Genomic DNA, 17,558 nt, shown 5'->3' on the forward strand with positions numbered 1-17,558 from the left:
GGTTACATGTTATAAAATGAATGAACCATGAAAATACTATGGTAAGTAAAAACAGACACACAGGAATGTATATTATGTAATTCCATTTATACAAAATGTCAAGAATAGGTAAATAGATAGCTAAAAAGTAGGATAACAGAGGCCATGGGCTGAGATGAAGCAAGAATGGGAAGTGACTGCTAATAGTTTTGGGGGTCATTTTAGAATAATGATGACTTTCTAAAACTAGATAGTAGTGAAAGCTGCACAACCTTGTGGATATACTAAAGAAGCTTAATTTTACACTTTCAAGGATGGATTTTACGGCATGGTGATTATATATCAATAAAGCTAGTTTTAGAAAACACTGAAATGAATACTTGAAACTAGAAATATTCTATTCATATTAAGGAGCAAATACATTTTAAAATACCTATTTTAGCTAGCCTGGTATCCTGGTATCAATATACATGAGTTTTTAAAAAATGTCTATCATAACGTGAATGATATTTGAGACTTTACACTAACAAATACATCTGCCTTTTAGAAAATGGTATACTATTAACTGATAGGAAAGAATGGTGCCTCTTTCTATTTCCTTTGACATTTTCTTTATTTATGGAATGAATAAAAGAGATTTGAGCAGATGCTTATTGGTATGCTGTGCCACACTACTTGAAGTTTTCTTTTTCACCGTTCTAATTGTAGAGACTCATGAAAGCATAGTAACTAAAATGTCAAAAATAACTAGTTCAGATAGTACTATATAAAATCCTTGTTCAGAGTATGTTTTAAATTTAGCCTTTCAGGAAATATATTTCTCTTTGCAACCTATAAAATTACTAAGATGTGACATGTGCTTGTCCATTATACAGAACATATAAATGGCTTATATGGAATTGATTAATAACTAGTAATATAATATATATTAAAAACTATTCAGAGGACATGTGTTTTATTATTTTCCATTGTTCTAACAATTCAATTTCTATAAGATAAAGGCAAAATTATATTTAACATTAATTTAAATCTCTGTTTCTGAGCATATTTATTCCAAATGTTCAGGTTAAATACATGGATAAAAATTAGAGCTATACATGGATTTTCTTTTTTTCTTTCTTTCCCCAAATCTCTTTTTTTACCTCATTGTGGGGAAAATTAATACAATATGTTAGTAGTGTGTATTCATATATTCAATCTGTAATTCCATTTTTCCTGGATGCATGATTTTTTCATATTCTAATCTGAAATTTAAATTGCTCACACTACTTTATTTGACAAATAAAATATGACTGTGCAATTTACAGGCAGAAATAGGCAAGAGGCCCTGTCTAGTGAGTCTCCTTCATTCTTCCATGGTACCCAGGCATATTTCACACATTTGAAGCTTATCCCTGCTTTGTTTGGAAAACCTGAGATTAATTTATAGCCATAGATTTTTATTTGTTCATTTAAATCCATTGAGATCTACGGTTGTTATTGTAAGATAACCTGGTATTTCTTAGAAAATACAATGACTCGAGACATTTTGAAAAGCCTTAGGTTAAATAAAATGTTCAGTACCAACATATGCACTCCCATACATAGCTTTATAATATATTCATAAAAATTTTACATTATTCAGAAGTTTAGAGTTACTTTTAAGTTAAAATCTTAACTTGTGAAAGCGTACTGATCAGTTATTTTGTGTGAAATGATGTTCTTTGCACAATGTGTTTATAGTAAAATGTGTTATTCAATATGCAAACATATGTTCATTAGTTGGAGTACAGATTTCTTCACACATTTGTTTCATGACACCTAAAAGTAGTTAACAAAAACTGGAGAAAAAGGTGGCTATTTGAAATTAAATACAGCTTACTATTAATAAATGTTATTGTCTCTATTAGAGCAAATGGTATCAATGATTTCCATTCTAGATAACAACTGGAATCTCTTAATTTTGTTTCTTTGTATATATTATATCCACCCACTCTTTCCAGCTCTACTTTTACCTGTTTAATTCAGATACTGACCATCATCTTTTGTGACTCTTATAAGAACAAACAGGTCTAGGCTCTTTACATATTTTCAGATCAACATTTCTCAAATTAAAACATAGATAAATACCAAAAATTTCAGAGACTTCCTTGTGTTCATAGGATGAAATCTGAAGTGAGAAGCATACCCTACAAGACTTTGCCAGGATGACCAAAACTGGTCTCTTCTACCTGACCCTGGTGTTTTCCCTCCTGACAGCGCACACCAAACCACACTACGATAAAGCTTATTTTCTCTTCTGAAACTTTAAATACTTCTCACATGAAAAAAAAAACTTTACAATACTTTTTGAAAAATATCGCCTTCAAGGAAAGCATATTAATAAATACAACAGTGTCTCCCTGAATGCTCAGTCATCATTTCAACAGGAGATAAACTAAACAACTCACTATCTCCATTTTCTTCAGAGTCTTATGTCCAATTTTTTCCCCTAAAATTGGACCTTCATTATTCTAACCCCAACTCAATTTAAAAATAAATTTCTATTGGCTACCTAATCACTTTACTCTCTTTACCCTAGTGTCACTCTCCTCCAAAATAAGTCTCTAGCTTGTTTCTTAGGTGTATCTCTCTTTCTCCATTCAGGGCTCCCTTCAAGTGTGTCACCCTGGGGTAATGGATGTCTCCTAACATGGCTGACTCCTTCACTCCTTCATATCCACTTAGAGCACTTGAGTCTTAATTTTATATAAATTATTCTATGTGTGTGGTTTTCAAATTTATATCAAAATTTTATACTTTGCTTCTGCTCTTTACCCATTCCCTAAAAGATTATTACAGTTATTGTATCTGTTTTTAAGTCTTCTGATTATTAGGACCAGTAATATGTTTTAGGTAGAATATTAAATTTAATGGACTCAGTCCATTGTAGAGTTTAATGCAGCTAATATAAATTCTTCATTTTTTGTCGCGACCCCTTGCCCGCAAGGAAGACGCAACAACAGGAATCTTCTTTCAGCCGTTTATTCAGGCCCCTGGTGTTTCTTCTTCTCCCTCTCGGACGCCCCTCCCAGCCTTAATAAAGCGTCCCAAGCCCCAATGCGAAGCTGCTACGTGGAGCTTTCTCATAGGGTGTTAAGAAATCACGTGCCAACTCTCCCAAATAAGGAGTTGTTTGTCACAGACCACAGCGGAGCCAGCGCCATCTTGTAATGGTGACCACAGTCCGAAGAAACGGCTCACCACAATTTTTTATTTTTTCTCTTATAAAATGTTTATATTCAATGTCTTATTCATTCATCTATTTTCATTGATTTTGTTTGAAATAAAAATTGCTTGTATTCTTATTATAATAAGTGAAACAGTCCAAAAATGGTGTGGGATATTAATAATCTTTTCTAACCTTCATTCCCACCCCTTCATTCTTAGCAGATTTCTGTATTTCTTTGCCCATTTATCTCTAGTCATGCAATCCTATGAAACATATGGGCACATCCACAGGAGTGGCAGACACTGTTAGTCACTCGTCCAATATTCATTTTTCTCTTAAGCCTTACAAAGGGGACCCATTTTTACTTAGGGAATGGGCTTACCAATGTACCCTGTTAGGATGTTTTCCATCACATTATTCCTTTCTAAAAAAGGCACATTGAGCCATAGTTATTTGCACTGAGAAGGGTGTGGATGTCATTGGATAGGTTTTTAGGAGTTTTTAAATGGAGCTAGGCTCAGCTATTCTGGATCAAAGAGCAAAAATTAGAACAAGATTTGAACAACCATGGAAACCACTACAGTAGTCTTGTACTCTTTAGTCTTCATATTTTGCTTTGCAAAAAAAAATATTATTATTAATTTGTGGTTTATTTAAAAGTAAATAAACATTCTTCAAGGGCAGTAAATCAGGACCTGAATGTGTTATTCTGAAGAACTTTATACTCATCAGTAATACTGAAATAATATCATTTGCCTTATTTATAACTAAAAGATTCAAAAGGTCCATTGCCTTCAACTTCTAACCTACACACTAATATTTCATTAAGCATCAACATGGGTTACTTCTTAAGTATTTGTGGTCTGTGGTCATTATGAAGTATTTTCTAAGTAGGACTGCCAAAAGACTATGCATATTTTAAATTTTAAGAAACATTTTTATATTACAAAGTCATGTAGAAATTCATGTTGCCTCGAGCACATGTATGAGTTTCAGATCCCCAAATGAATATTGTCATTGGATATTATTTAGTATCCCTAAAATTATTAATTTTTAAAATTAAATTCAATAAATAGGTAAAAAATTGCATATCATTATTTATTATTGGTCATTTGGAGTTCTGTTTATCTTGATTAGATATTATCTCCTTTAATTACTTTCTCTTAATTTGTCCTTTTCCTTCAATTTCTAAATCTCTTGTATTTATACTAATGAATTTAATATATAATTCAGTTTCTTGATTTATCCTCCTTATATAATATGAATTGATCCCTGGCTTTAAGGTACAAAGACAAATTCCTTGCTCTCTTGGCAATGCCACTTCCCCATTTTAATTTTAATTATGGTGTTTTGGCTCTTTTTCTTAGTATATCAAAGACAATGAACATCCATTGACTTCCTCCATTAAAGATTTAAAAAATAGCACATTTTATGTCTCTCTACCTTTCCTTCTGTGCTTCTGAATTACTAAAAGTATTATTTTTACAACATCCACTTTTACATCACTATCATAGTGCCACCACCATAGCAATATAGGGACATAATTAATTTGCTGGTACTCAGAATTGTGCAGTGTGGTGGTTTTATAGGAATAATATAATTTCATATCACATTATACTCATAATTATAAATAACAACTCTTGATGTCAGTATATTTTTAATAAGGGGCTGAAAATAGATCAAAGTAGTTTATACAGTTTAAACGGATTTTATTCAGTCTTCTCCAGGCACTTCCTATCCTGACCAACTGTCTCTGATGATGAATTTTATCCAGTCTTCCCGGGGCATTGCTTATCCCGAGGAATTTACTCTGATCCTATGTGGCAATAAAATGGCCATTCGACATGCAAGAGTATTGAAAGAATGCTACAGGCTACTCCATGGTTAATTAAACATAGCTGTGAAGGTCTGATTGACATTTTCAGTGTATTTTCAAATAAACAATGTTTCTCCCCATTGTAGTTAACTTTTTTTTCCTTTTGTCTTAGTTGTTAAAAGTTGCTACTAAATGGTTCCATAAATTGAATCAACCTTTGGAACACTTGTCCTTCACACTTTTTGTTATCAGAGACTTAAAATAATTTTAGTCCTTGGAGTTGACTTGGGTAAACTTTTCTCAAATTGGTAGACTATTCAAATATTGAGATAATATTTGCAAAATTCTTAATAGCTGCAAGACAAGGACATCAGTCATTTTATCTTTCTTTATCACCAGAATTGATATCTGCCTATTTCAGAAAAAGGCTACATAGCATGAGTCATTTGTTAAGTCTAGCAGCTGTATCTACAACCTGTATGTTGTAAAAGTGCATCACAGATTGGGAAATCAAATCTTTGCTGATATTCAATTAAGATTTTCTTGGATTTAAGGTTGTAAGACCCATATCTTCAGTAATTTCTTGATTCAATTATTATTGATTTAATGAGCAAAATTGTATCTTAACAATGGAAAATTTTAAAAAGGATGTTGTTGTAGGAAAGAACATTTATTGTGAAGATTCCATTTGATGCTGAGCATATTAGCTACCTCTAATTAGAGTGGCTTTTAGTATTTTTCTTTCTTCTAATGACAACTTTAATAAGTACCCAAACTAATACCCAGCTGTGTTTAATAATTATAATTTCTTAAACTAGTTCTAATCATTCCTACTTGTCTCTAATTTCCCATCACTTTTCTTTATGAATGAATTGATATTTTCCACATAAAGAATAATTCAAGTTGTATATATTTCATCACAGTAATTATTATAAATATGTTAGCATGGGCTTTTGCCAGTGTATATTCATTTAACATAAAATGCTTTCCTTAAATTAAAGCCTATCATTCAATTTTTCTAATGAAATAGTTTTTTTTTCCCGTATCATTTTTCTGGTAGAGTTTTTAATGTAGTGATAAAGGGTAAATGTGTGCTAACAATAGTCTCAGACCTCCAGGCAAGAAAAGAAATGTTACTTCAGATAACTCATAATTTTGAAAAACGTAGCTTAACCATATTTCTAATTCACAGCCAGCAAATTTCAAATTGATAGAATTTGGATATGAAGTCAGCAATTTTATTTTAAAGTATAACTTTTTCTTCTTATTATTCAGTTGCTATTACAATAAGAAAGAACACTTTTTTATTAGAAAGGCACCACTATTTAACATAGAAAACACTCAAAATAGAAAGCTAAGGAAACCAAGCATGAAGAACTGCACTATCAGCATTACTTATTAAGCTTAGGTCATGTTTTATTTAGGATGTCAAACTTGTTATTATTATTATTTTGCTTTAAGTATTTGAAATAAAGCTAAACACTTCTTTAAAAATATTCCTGTGTGGGAGGGTGAAAGTGAAGAGTTTGATAATTTTATTTTCCAATTAATTGAAATTTGGGAAATATTTTTACACCAAAATACTGTGAGAATAATGTAGGTTAAATGTTTACAGTTTTCTTATATAAATGTAAGATAATATTTTTGGCAAATGTTTTGGTAACATATATCCAACATGTGACAGTAACAAGCTAACCCCCTTTGAATTAGTCATCCCACAGGAAAATCTATCATAATGTAAACAACTTAAATTTGTAGAATGTTATTGCAAATACTGTTATTGTTTTGTTATAGCAATAACATTTCAATGATTCTAAACTTCTAAATATAAGGAATTTATTAACTGTACTAGACATGAAAGCAATTTTATAAATAGTTTGCAGTTAGTGGGTTTCTGACATCTGAGTTCCCTAGAGGAAGCTCTAGGGGAGAAATGAACACACAACCCACTTCCATTCCATTGAACATCTCCCATTTCAATGCTCTGCTTTGTCCTTGCCTCAAAGCTGCCTCTCCTTACATGGAAACCTAAATTTAATGACTAGAGGTTTCTGAAGAATATAGATGATTTTTATTTTCAGTGTGTATAATATTTGTTCCTGAAAGTGTGAATATATCATGTATGACAACCTTGCAAAATTATGTGGGCTTTAGCAGAAAGAGATTAGGTTCAAAGTTAAAGATTTCATTCTCCTCCCCAGTAGCCAGAAGAAAAAAAAGTCATGTTTAAAGTTGAGGAAGGGGACAGCTGAAAAGAAAGAGGTTAAACAAATCCTTGACATCAAAGACCAGAAGTAATTTGTATGACTTGAGCCTTAGCTTGGGAACTGCAAAGCATTCCAGGTGTTACCCCAGAGAGCGTCTTAGGAGCCTCATTTCTTTCTTCACTATAAAATTATCAGTTCTACTCCATTGAGCCAAGGAACTTTTTCTTTTCTTTTTTTTTTTTATTGGATGTTCACAACATTACAAAGCTCTTGACAAATCATATTTCATACATTAGAATCAAGTGGGTTATGAACTCCCATTTTTACCCCAAATACAGATTGCAGAATCACATCGGTTACACATCACATTTTTACATACTGCCATATTAGTGACTGTTGTGGAACTTTTTCTTTTTGGTCAAAATTTCTCTCAAACCTTTTCTCTAGCTCCAAGCCACCAAATGCAAAAGCAGTAGATGGAAAATGAAGGGAATTCCTGCTTCTTGGATGAAGAAAACAGGATGTACCATTTCATGTCTACTTCTCTTAAGTTGTTTAAGCAGTTTATCGTCTGCAAGAACACAGAAATAACTCAATAATTAAATCTAGAAGACTTCCACTTACTGCTTATTGTGCAAATTATACTGTCCCTCCCCTCCAAAATATGGATATAGATTCCAACTGGCAAAATGTATCTAAAGAACAATGAAAACTACTTTTTATTAAAAGTAAAATCATTCAGTTTTTCCTGTGAAAGGCATAGTTCCCTTTTTCTGTAATTATGGATCTCACAATTATAATACTTCATGGTTTCTAACATTCCTGATGATTTTCCAAAAAAAAAGCAACATAAATTATTTATGAAAAAATTTAGATTTATACCAAATATTGGGAGATTATCATTTGTGGTAAAATATTTATATAAGATATAAATTTTGGTATGAATTAAATCAAATACATGCATCTTACTTATAAATACAAAGCTGGACAACAGTGCGATAATTATAATTTTCTATTTGTTGAAAGGACATATGTGCACCATGGGTATTTATACTTATGGGCAGAAATAATTTATTGCACTCCTTGTAAGTACCTCCCTTATGTAAGAATAATACTTATTTACGCTAAACAGAAATAATAAACACTTTGAACTCAGTTTTTAGATACTTACCCCTTTTAAACTTACCACTGAGTTGACTACTACACATGTTCAGTTGTTTTTTTTTTTAAAAATGGGGCTTATTCAAGCATTCATTATAGGCCAAAAATTTTGCTATTTTACATTTACACATACGGTCTAACTTGAATTGATTGATTTATTCTTTCAAAAGTGGGAATGAGGATTTCTACTGATGTTTTCCTCATTAATTTATTGGTTCATTTCTTCATTTAAGCATTTATCTAGTCGTACCTTTTATGAAAGTCTCACTTCAGAAAATTTCTTGTACATGAAGAGAGATAAGGTCTGATTCTCAATTTGTTCATTATGTCCATTTTTATCAATACCTGTGAGGGACAGTAAGTGATCAAAGATATGTTCTTGATGAATCATTTAAAGAACACTAATTAATATTCAATACTCCTTAAAGAAAAAAAGAGACTTGTTTTTTTTAGAATATAATCATGAAAGATTCCAGATGGGAACCCCCATCAAAAAGTTTTAGGGGTTAACATAAGTTACATTTTTACTTTTACTTGTTTGTTATCTGTCTTCCCACTAGATGGCAGAGCCTTCTAAGTTTTGTTAACTGCTATGGCCTCATGGCAATTAGTAGGTGCTCAAAAAAAAAAAAATGAGAAAAAGAAGAAGTGAATGAAGAAATGAGTTGATTCATCCAGTGGAGCTAAGCAATCCAACTTTTTGGATACTGTATTAAATGAGATGTTTTAACTAAGCCCACATCCTGAGAGCTGTACTGTTTTATGACACTTACAGCAGAAAATTCCCCTCTTTGGCTTTTGAATTTGTGTTTTGGATATGAACACTTCCCAGTCTTCTGTGAATTTGGAACATCTGACAAGTGCCAGAGTCTCAACTGAGCCAGCAAAAACAAAACCTTTGTGAATTCATTCTGGCTGCAACTTCAAGGTTTACAATCCACTAGGTTTTATCTATCCTGTGATGTGAGCAGCAGGTGTCTCAAAGCATCAATTGTCCAATCAGGCTCCTGTGAAGATCATATGCAGTTGGCTGATTTCACAGGAGTGACAGTGAAGATGGTGCTAAAAGAGCAGTGAGTCTGTTGATAGAAATTCTTCTGTTTCCAATATATTCTATAAAAAATTGCTATTTAAAAATTTGCTAGCATTTCAACTTCAAACTACTGTTTCCATTAAAATTTCCCATAAGGGCACTGAAAGAACCCTAAAAAATTTCATATGCACATCAGACTACACATACCCTCTTGTGAATTTGTACTTACCAGAAAACAGCTGAGAAAAGCAGCATATGCATTTCACAATTTTGATCTCCCCTACACATTTTGCCATGTAATTCTGCAGACTGTTCTCTGTATTTTGTCTATATGATAAAAATCAGAACTAAGTCATTATTGCTAAAATGATAATAGCTAAATACTCACAAACAAGATGAATGGAGAATCTATTCTTTAGACATGAAAAATTTATAAGTAGCAACAAAAGTATCAGATATTTGTATTGCTATATAAAATTATGAACATTTACTATTCAAATTTTATGTTCACTCATTTATTAGGTTCTCACATGTTCAAGTTATTTCTTCTATATTAATATATATGATGTTTAAATCACATATTAAATACACACTATATATATATATATATATATATATATATATATATATATCTTTACATAGCTCCTTAATATAAGTATATATCATGTATACTTATATGACATATTTTCAGAAAAATAAATATATCATCCATTCTCTATATAGCATCACTATTATTTGATTAAGTTTTTGTTTCAGTGATTTGTTTATTTCTACATATGAAAGTCACTGGAAAATTAGAGATGTCAGTTTTATATGGAAACGTCAAATATATAGTCTATGATATTTAAAAAGACATATAGAAAAAATGAAAGAGTCATCAAAGCAAATTAGAATGCTGCATCAATAACCCTAAATATGTCTAAATTCTCCCTCATTATTTCAAGTAAATATTTTCCCAATGAGGAGCTAAAATCAAATTTAAAAATTTTTATGTATCTTTTTTTTATTAAATGCATTTCTGAGAGAGCAGGAATTACTTATGAGGGCTTTTCCATCAGTGCACTCAATAAGACGGCACAAACCCTGAAGGTGAGGGAATAAGTTGCAATAGGTCTTGAGAGAAATTATTTCATGCAGATAGAACAAGTTGTGCAAAGACCCTGAAATTTGGGCCTTGTCTATTAAGGTACTACCAGGGCACCCATGAGCAGAGACTGATCTGCAAGGACAGGATAATGCACAGAACAAAGAGGGATAAAATCAGAGTTCTATAGGATGTATGCTCTGAGTGGGGTCAATGATAGAGTTTTAGCAAAGGACTGATAGATAAATTTACTTCCCCAATAGCATTTGTTGGGGAAAAATAACATCTTTTCTATATTGGTATTTATTGCTTTCTTCCCTTCTACTGAATAGAATTGCAATAATAATTAAAATGGATTAATTCTCTCTTTCTCTCTCTCTCTCTCTCTCTCTCTCTCTCTCTCTCTCACACACACACACACACACACACACACACACACTCACGCACACTCATCCAGAAATACATTTAAGTTTAATGATATATAAAAAATATACTCTATGATTTTAATTGTAATTATATTAAATTAAGAGATTGATTTAGTGAACTTTATAATATTAAGGCTTATCATCCAAGAACAAATCCTAATCAAGGTTCTGGTTCTGTGAAAAACCACAATAGCTAATTTTGTTGGAAGCTTCCTATGTCCAACCCTCATTGCAATCATTATGTGCTGTAAGTCATCTAATGCTCAGTATAACCTTGCACTACAGCTACTATTGCTATTATTCCATTTCACACGTCTGAGAAATTGAGGCTTACAGATGTTAAGTAATTGGCTTCAGACCAAACAAGTCTCAGGCAGGTCAGAGCCATGTACTCACAGACCACCTGTTTGTACTATTTCTATCTTCTGAGTTTTGGAGGCTTTTTAAAAAAGTATATTAAAAGTATATACTTTTTTAAAAAAGTATATTATGTGTTTTGCTGTGTGGAATATTTGTTGCCACCTAGTAATTATAATCAGTTATTTTAAGAGTTATGTTAACATTTTTTTACTTTAAATCATATCTTAAATCTATTTTTCCTTATTAGCTCCAAAAATGCTCTATTAATTCTCTGTGGAAGAAGAAAAAATTCATGAACTAATGAATATTTTCTTCAGTCTCTCTTCCCTCATTCTTATTTATTTTGCACAGGGGATTGAATTCAGGGGCACTCTACAGATGAGTTATATCACAGTCCTTTTTATTATTTTTAGATAGGGTCTTGCAAATTGTTGAGGCTGGCCTCCAACTGCTTCATTCTCCTGATTCCCTGGGATTATGGGCCTGTACCAGTTGCCCAGCCCTCTTCCCTCATTCTTAATGTCACTAAAATGTTCTGGAATTTTCATCACAATCTCTAGAAGTAGTTAGTATTAGTTGCCATTTTTCATGTTACTGTCTTGTGTTTTCTGAGAAATAAGCTGTATTATCCTTTTTTTTTCAGTAAAATCATTGCTGTTATTTGGTTAGGCCTATATTTTCATGAATATGCATATCTCTTCCTTTCACACCATAGGATATCAGGTAGTTAGGATGTTTTGGGAAGAATATTTTTTGAAATCCTACTCAAATTGCCTTAAATTTTAGAAAATTTTATCCCCTGTAATTAAGAATACACAGATTTTGCAGAATCTAAGACCATTAAAATGAACAGCAGTCTTACTGGCATAGTTAAAGACCAGTGTAATTTCACCCTCTAACTGAATTCGACCAGCTGGAGAAATTCCAATATCACAACCACAGCCGAACACAATGAAATAAAGAGAAAAACAATAAACAAAGGGACTTTTTCTTTCTTAATTCTTTTTAGGTAAGGAGAAACTTCACAGCCTTTCCCACCATGGATTATTAGGAGTCTCATTTTCACTTTTAAAATTTTACTGATGAGAACTAGAATGAGCATGTTTTACTTAATTATCTGAGTGTTTGAATGTTTGAATTTTATTAAAAAGGACCCAAAGTACTGTTTTATAAGTGAGATATGTACCTTGAATCATTCCTTAAATATATAGAATATTAATAGAGAAGTTTATTTCTTGTATTCTTGCCTACAGTGTTAGTTGTTTTTACATCACTGTGACCAAAGTACCAGACAAGAACAATTTAGTGGAGAAAAGGTTTCAGAGCTTCAGTCCATGGTAGGCCAACTACATTAATCTGAGCCTTAGGTGAAGAAGCACATCACAGTCCAAAAGCATGATGAAGGAGCTCTGCTCAACTCATGATGGCCACAGAGCAGAGAGAGAAAAGAAAAGGCTTCAGGGAGGAGGAACCCTTCTAGGACAGGCCACCAGTGATGCCCCTCCTGCTAGAATGGATTGATTAGAGTACAGCTCTCATGATCACATAATTGCACCTCTGAGTATTCCTGCATTAGCACAGGAATTTTGGGGGAACTCCTCATACCCAAAACATAATAGACAATAAACATACCTTTCTGATACCTATAAAGGTGACACACAACTTCCTGGATGCTCAGAATTGGCCAAGTTTTCCCTTATCCTCTATGGACATTGCTCTACTAACTTCTTGCAATAAATAGTTTTCATTGTTGTATCTATAGGCTATGCTACATTAATCTACTCTGCTTGTCACTGCAGTATCCTTTGAATTTTTTTTTGTAATTACATATTTTCTAATGGCAAGCTTTTCGTCATCAAGTATTTTCACAGTTTACTCTGTGGTCTTAAAACTTAATTTTTCATGTCTTGTTTCATGAATTATATTGTTTTTTATTTCCATAAAATAGTAAACTATTCCTTGCTGAAATTTTTATTCTCTCTCTTCAGTTATGTATTTATCCAGAATGGATTATTATTAGAATTTTGCACACTGTGTCTACCCTTCATTTATTCATTTTGTCTTTCCTTACTATAACCTTGGCAGCCAGCTATAATGTTTTTATCTAATGTTGAATTTTTGTAGAACCTAAACATTTTGCCTTCTGTGCTCTATTTTGCCTTGAATAATTCCATCTAGACAAAACTGTTTACAACAAAATTGATTCTAAGACTTCTGTTAACTTTTTCTTAATTTTCCTCAAGGTATTATCTTAATCATCCCATAAAACATTAATATTAGAACTCTTTTAATTGTATTTTTTCTCTGGTAACTCTTTGGATTATTGAGTTTTATGTCACTCAAGAAGATTATTGCATTTTATAATTTTGATTTTTAATTCTAAACCGAGTCTTATTTCAACATATTGTCAGAATATAGTCTTATGGTGCAGACTGTGCTGTGAAAAGTCTTTCTGGATTGAACAACTAGGTTCAGGAGAATAAACACTTTGGTGATACAGAGCACAATTAGATGTATGTGATTATTATTGCAAATTTACTATAAAAACATTATTTACCAGACCATTATCTTTTCCAACTTATATGTTTTCCTAATCAACATTTTTGGAAACAGTTTTAGGTTCATACAAAATTTATACAGAAAGGAGTTCTCATATAGCATCTGTGTACACTGGTATTCTCTCTCTCTCTCTCTCTCTCACACACACACACACACACACACACACACACACACACACACATCTTGCCCCATCATCTGAGCCCCACCAGCAGAGTGGTGCATTTGTAACAGTTAATGAGCCTACATGGATGCATCATTATATCTCATTGTCTATAGTTCATGGGCTCACTCTTGGTGTTGTATATTCCTTAGGTTTTGAAAAATGTAATGTTGTGTTCACAATTATAGTATTTTCACTGACCTAATAATATCCTACACTACTTCTTTCATCTCCCTAGTACTCCTAACTCCTGACAACCATTTATAGTTTTATTGTCTCCACAGTTTTGTCTTTTCCAGAATATCATATAGTTGAAATCACACAGTAGATTGGATTCCTTCACTTAGTAATATGCAATTAAGTTTCCCCTGTCTTATCATGTTTTATTAGCTCATTTCTTTTAATTGTGAAGTATTTCCTTGTCTAGTTTGTTTATCCATTCATGAGCTAATGGACTTTCTGGTCTCATCCAAGTTTTGGGAATTAGCCATTAAACTTTAATAAACAGCCAACTGCAAGTTATTTGTATGAACATAAATTTCAATTCATTTGAGTAAACACAATACAATAATTTTTGGATTGTATGGTAAAAGTATGTTTAGACTTCTAAGAAACTGCCAGACTGTCTTTCAAAGTACCATTTTGCATTCTTGCCAGGAATGAATGAGACTACTTTGCTCCACATCCCCTCCAACATTGGTGTCATCAGTGCTTTGAAAACATACCATCTAATAAGTATGTAGAATCTCAAAATCATTTTAATTTTCAGTTTCTTAATGACATATGAAGTGGAACATCTTTCTATATGCTTATTTGCTATGAACATATCTTCTTTGGCAAAGTGTCTATTCAGATCTTTGACATATAGTTTTACGTTTTTGTAAATATTTTCCCAGTCTGTATTTTTTCTTCTCATTTTCTTTACAGTTTATTTAGCTGAGTGGAAGTTTTTAATTTAAACAAAGATCAACTCATCATAATGAGTCATGTCTATGGTGTTTTATATAAAACATCATTTTCATATTTCGAGTCATCTAGATTTTATCCTGTCTTATATTTTATACCTGTGATATCTTTTGAGTCTCTTAATAAAGGGTATAAGGCCTGTAATGCCTGTGTCTAGATTCATTTTTTTAAATGGATATTAATTTATTTCAGTGACTTTTTTTTTACAAAGAGTGCCATTTTCTCAATTGTTTTTCCTTCTTTCTTAAAGTTCAGCTTACAATGCTTTGTGGGTTTGTTTCTAGATTCCAAGGAATACTGTTTAAAGAGAAATTTTTAAAGTGTTTTAAAATCAAATTAACTCTAGATTTGCTCGAATTAAAGGGAATGTGTAAAGCCATACTTGCTAAACCTTTCTTCCTTTCTCCCCAGTTGTTATTTAAATAGAGCACTATTTATCTAACAAAATCACTGTGATAAACAATTTTCTTTCAAGTTAAAATGGAGATACACACAACACACACACACACACACACACACACACACAGTCACAGAAAAAAAAAAAAAACCTGCCTGGCAGTGTATTATTTTTTCTCACCAGCAAAGTGAGAGAATTCTATCAAATATGCAAAATTCAGAAGTGTTCAGAATGTAATGTGTATGCTGGTTCTTATTTATTCTCAAAAGGTAATGCTCTGAATGATGCTGTGATTATCATTGAATTGATTCTATTCCCAAAGCTTGATTAATTTATTCTTTACAGTGTTATTCACCTTTTAACACAATAATTTCTCATTCTTTCCTTTATCCAAGAAAATATTAACATATTTTCACTGTACTATTTTTCTCACTATAATAGTCATAGTGGATCTTTGTATATTATGATTAATTTAGAACAAATGGAAATAAGAAATGTGCAACCTATATAAACTTTTTTATTGAATTGCAATTTGAGGATCTGACTCATGAAGACCCTGTGATTTCAATTCTAATCACTAATAAATTTCCATAAATCAATTAAAAATATTTGGCTAAGAATCAGTAATAAATTGTTGCTCAGGAATTTGGCTTGCAATGGCTACAACCAGAATTAGAATATATAGAAAGACTACTGTAGGTTTCTTGAACATCAGGGCTAGAAGAGCAAGATACCATAATTATAGACTAATCAGTAAAGAAGAAAAAGACTACTTTTAAATGGTTCAATATAGGTAAGACAAAAGAGGCAATTATTTTAAATCAATTTGCAAAGTTATCTCCATGCTTTATTTGGAAAGACATAAGTTCCCAACATTTCAATGTTTTCCAGGGGTTCAGTGTTTAAGGGAGAGTTCCAGGGACCCTCTGTCTAAATCACCATTACTTGATCAATACAACTATACCAAATTGATTAAAACAGTTGCCTCTTTCAGCTTATTTTCATTAAGATACATAAAAGTAGGCTTTCCTCTTTACTCTTTGGTCTATAGTAGAATAATTTTGTCCCTTGTAGACCTGATATTTATGTTTACAGTAGTTGCTGTTGGGAGTCTTCCCAGCTCCAAAGACTAACTTCCCTAGCCCCCAAGAAAAGCTGTCCAATGGTGAGCCCTGCTGGCTCACATGATCCTTACCCACCAATCAGACTAGCCCTACTGGCTCACATGATCCTTACCCACCAATCAGAAAGCACCCCATGCCAACTGACAAACTGTTCAACCATTAAACTATCATAACTGTCAAATCACCCCTGGCTCTATAAATACAATAAATGGGCATTTTCTCTGATGGCAAGCCTTGATCGTTCTTTCAGTTGCTAACCTTATAATATCTCTAGTCAAAATTATTAACATCCATTGTGGATGCACTTAATATCCATCACTAGCTTTCATTTAAGAAAACAAAGTAAGATGGATGAGACCTTTTTTTAATGTTTCCTTGTTCAAATATTGTTACCAGAATAAAATAGAGTTCAGCAAAAAAAAAGTAAAATTTTCAAAACTTCTTAATTTTATAAATTATTCTTTTCCTTATGATTCTGTGATTCCTCTGTCAGTTAATTTACTATGAAGTTTAAGAACACAATAAATTCGATTTTTCTTCTTCTATTTCCTTCTTCTCTGGGGTCACATCTTTTAGGAAGGGTATTAGCAGCTCTGGTATGTCACAGAATCTTAACTTATGGTCTACAGCTGGCATTTGGTGTTATTTAATGCATCTAATCTAGTCTATGGAACAATAATTGTTCATAGTTCCTCAAAATTTTGAAGTAACTACTAACAGGCAAATGGACATAGATACCTACTTATAGTGGTATATTAGTATCAAATGGGTTGATATATGAAAAGTATTTAAAATAATGAGTCATATACAAAATTTTCTTAATTCTAAGTATCATACTATCATTTTTATTATTGATTTCAGTTCCTAAAATTTTCATTTCTACTATCCTTCCCTGAAGGAAATACAATGTATCTGTTTATAAGGAGAAGATGGGATACAGTAGACAAAATGTGCCAACACCCTCCTCCCCCAAAAAAGCATGACTTAATTTATTTAGATAACAGAAACTATTTAGATAATAGAACAATTAATTAAATTCACTTTTAAAAAATATCTGAAGAGGTTCTGGGATTTTGGCTCAGTGGTAGAACACTCGC

The sequence above is a fragment of the Spermophilus citellus genome, assembly GCF_964194105.1.
Source record: "Spermophilus citellus genome assembly, chromosome: 8".
Taxonomy (NCBI): Eukaryota; Metazoa; Chordata; class Mammalia; order Rodentia; family Sciuridae; genus Spermophilus; species Spermophilus citellus.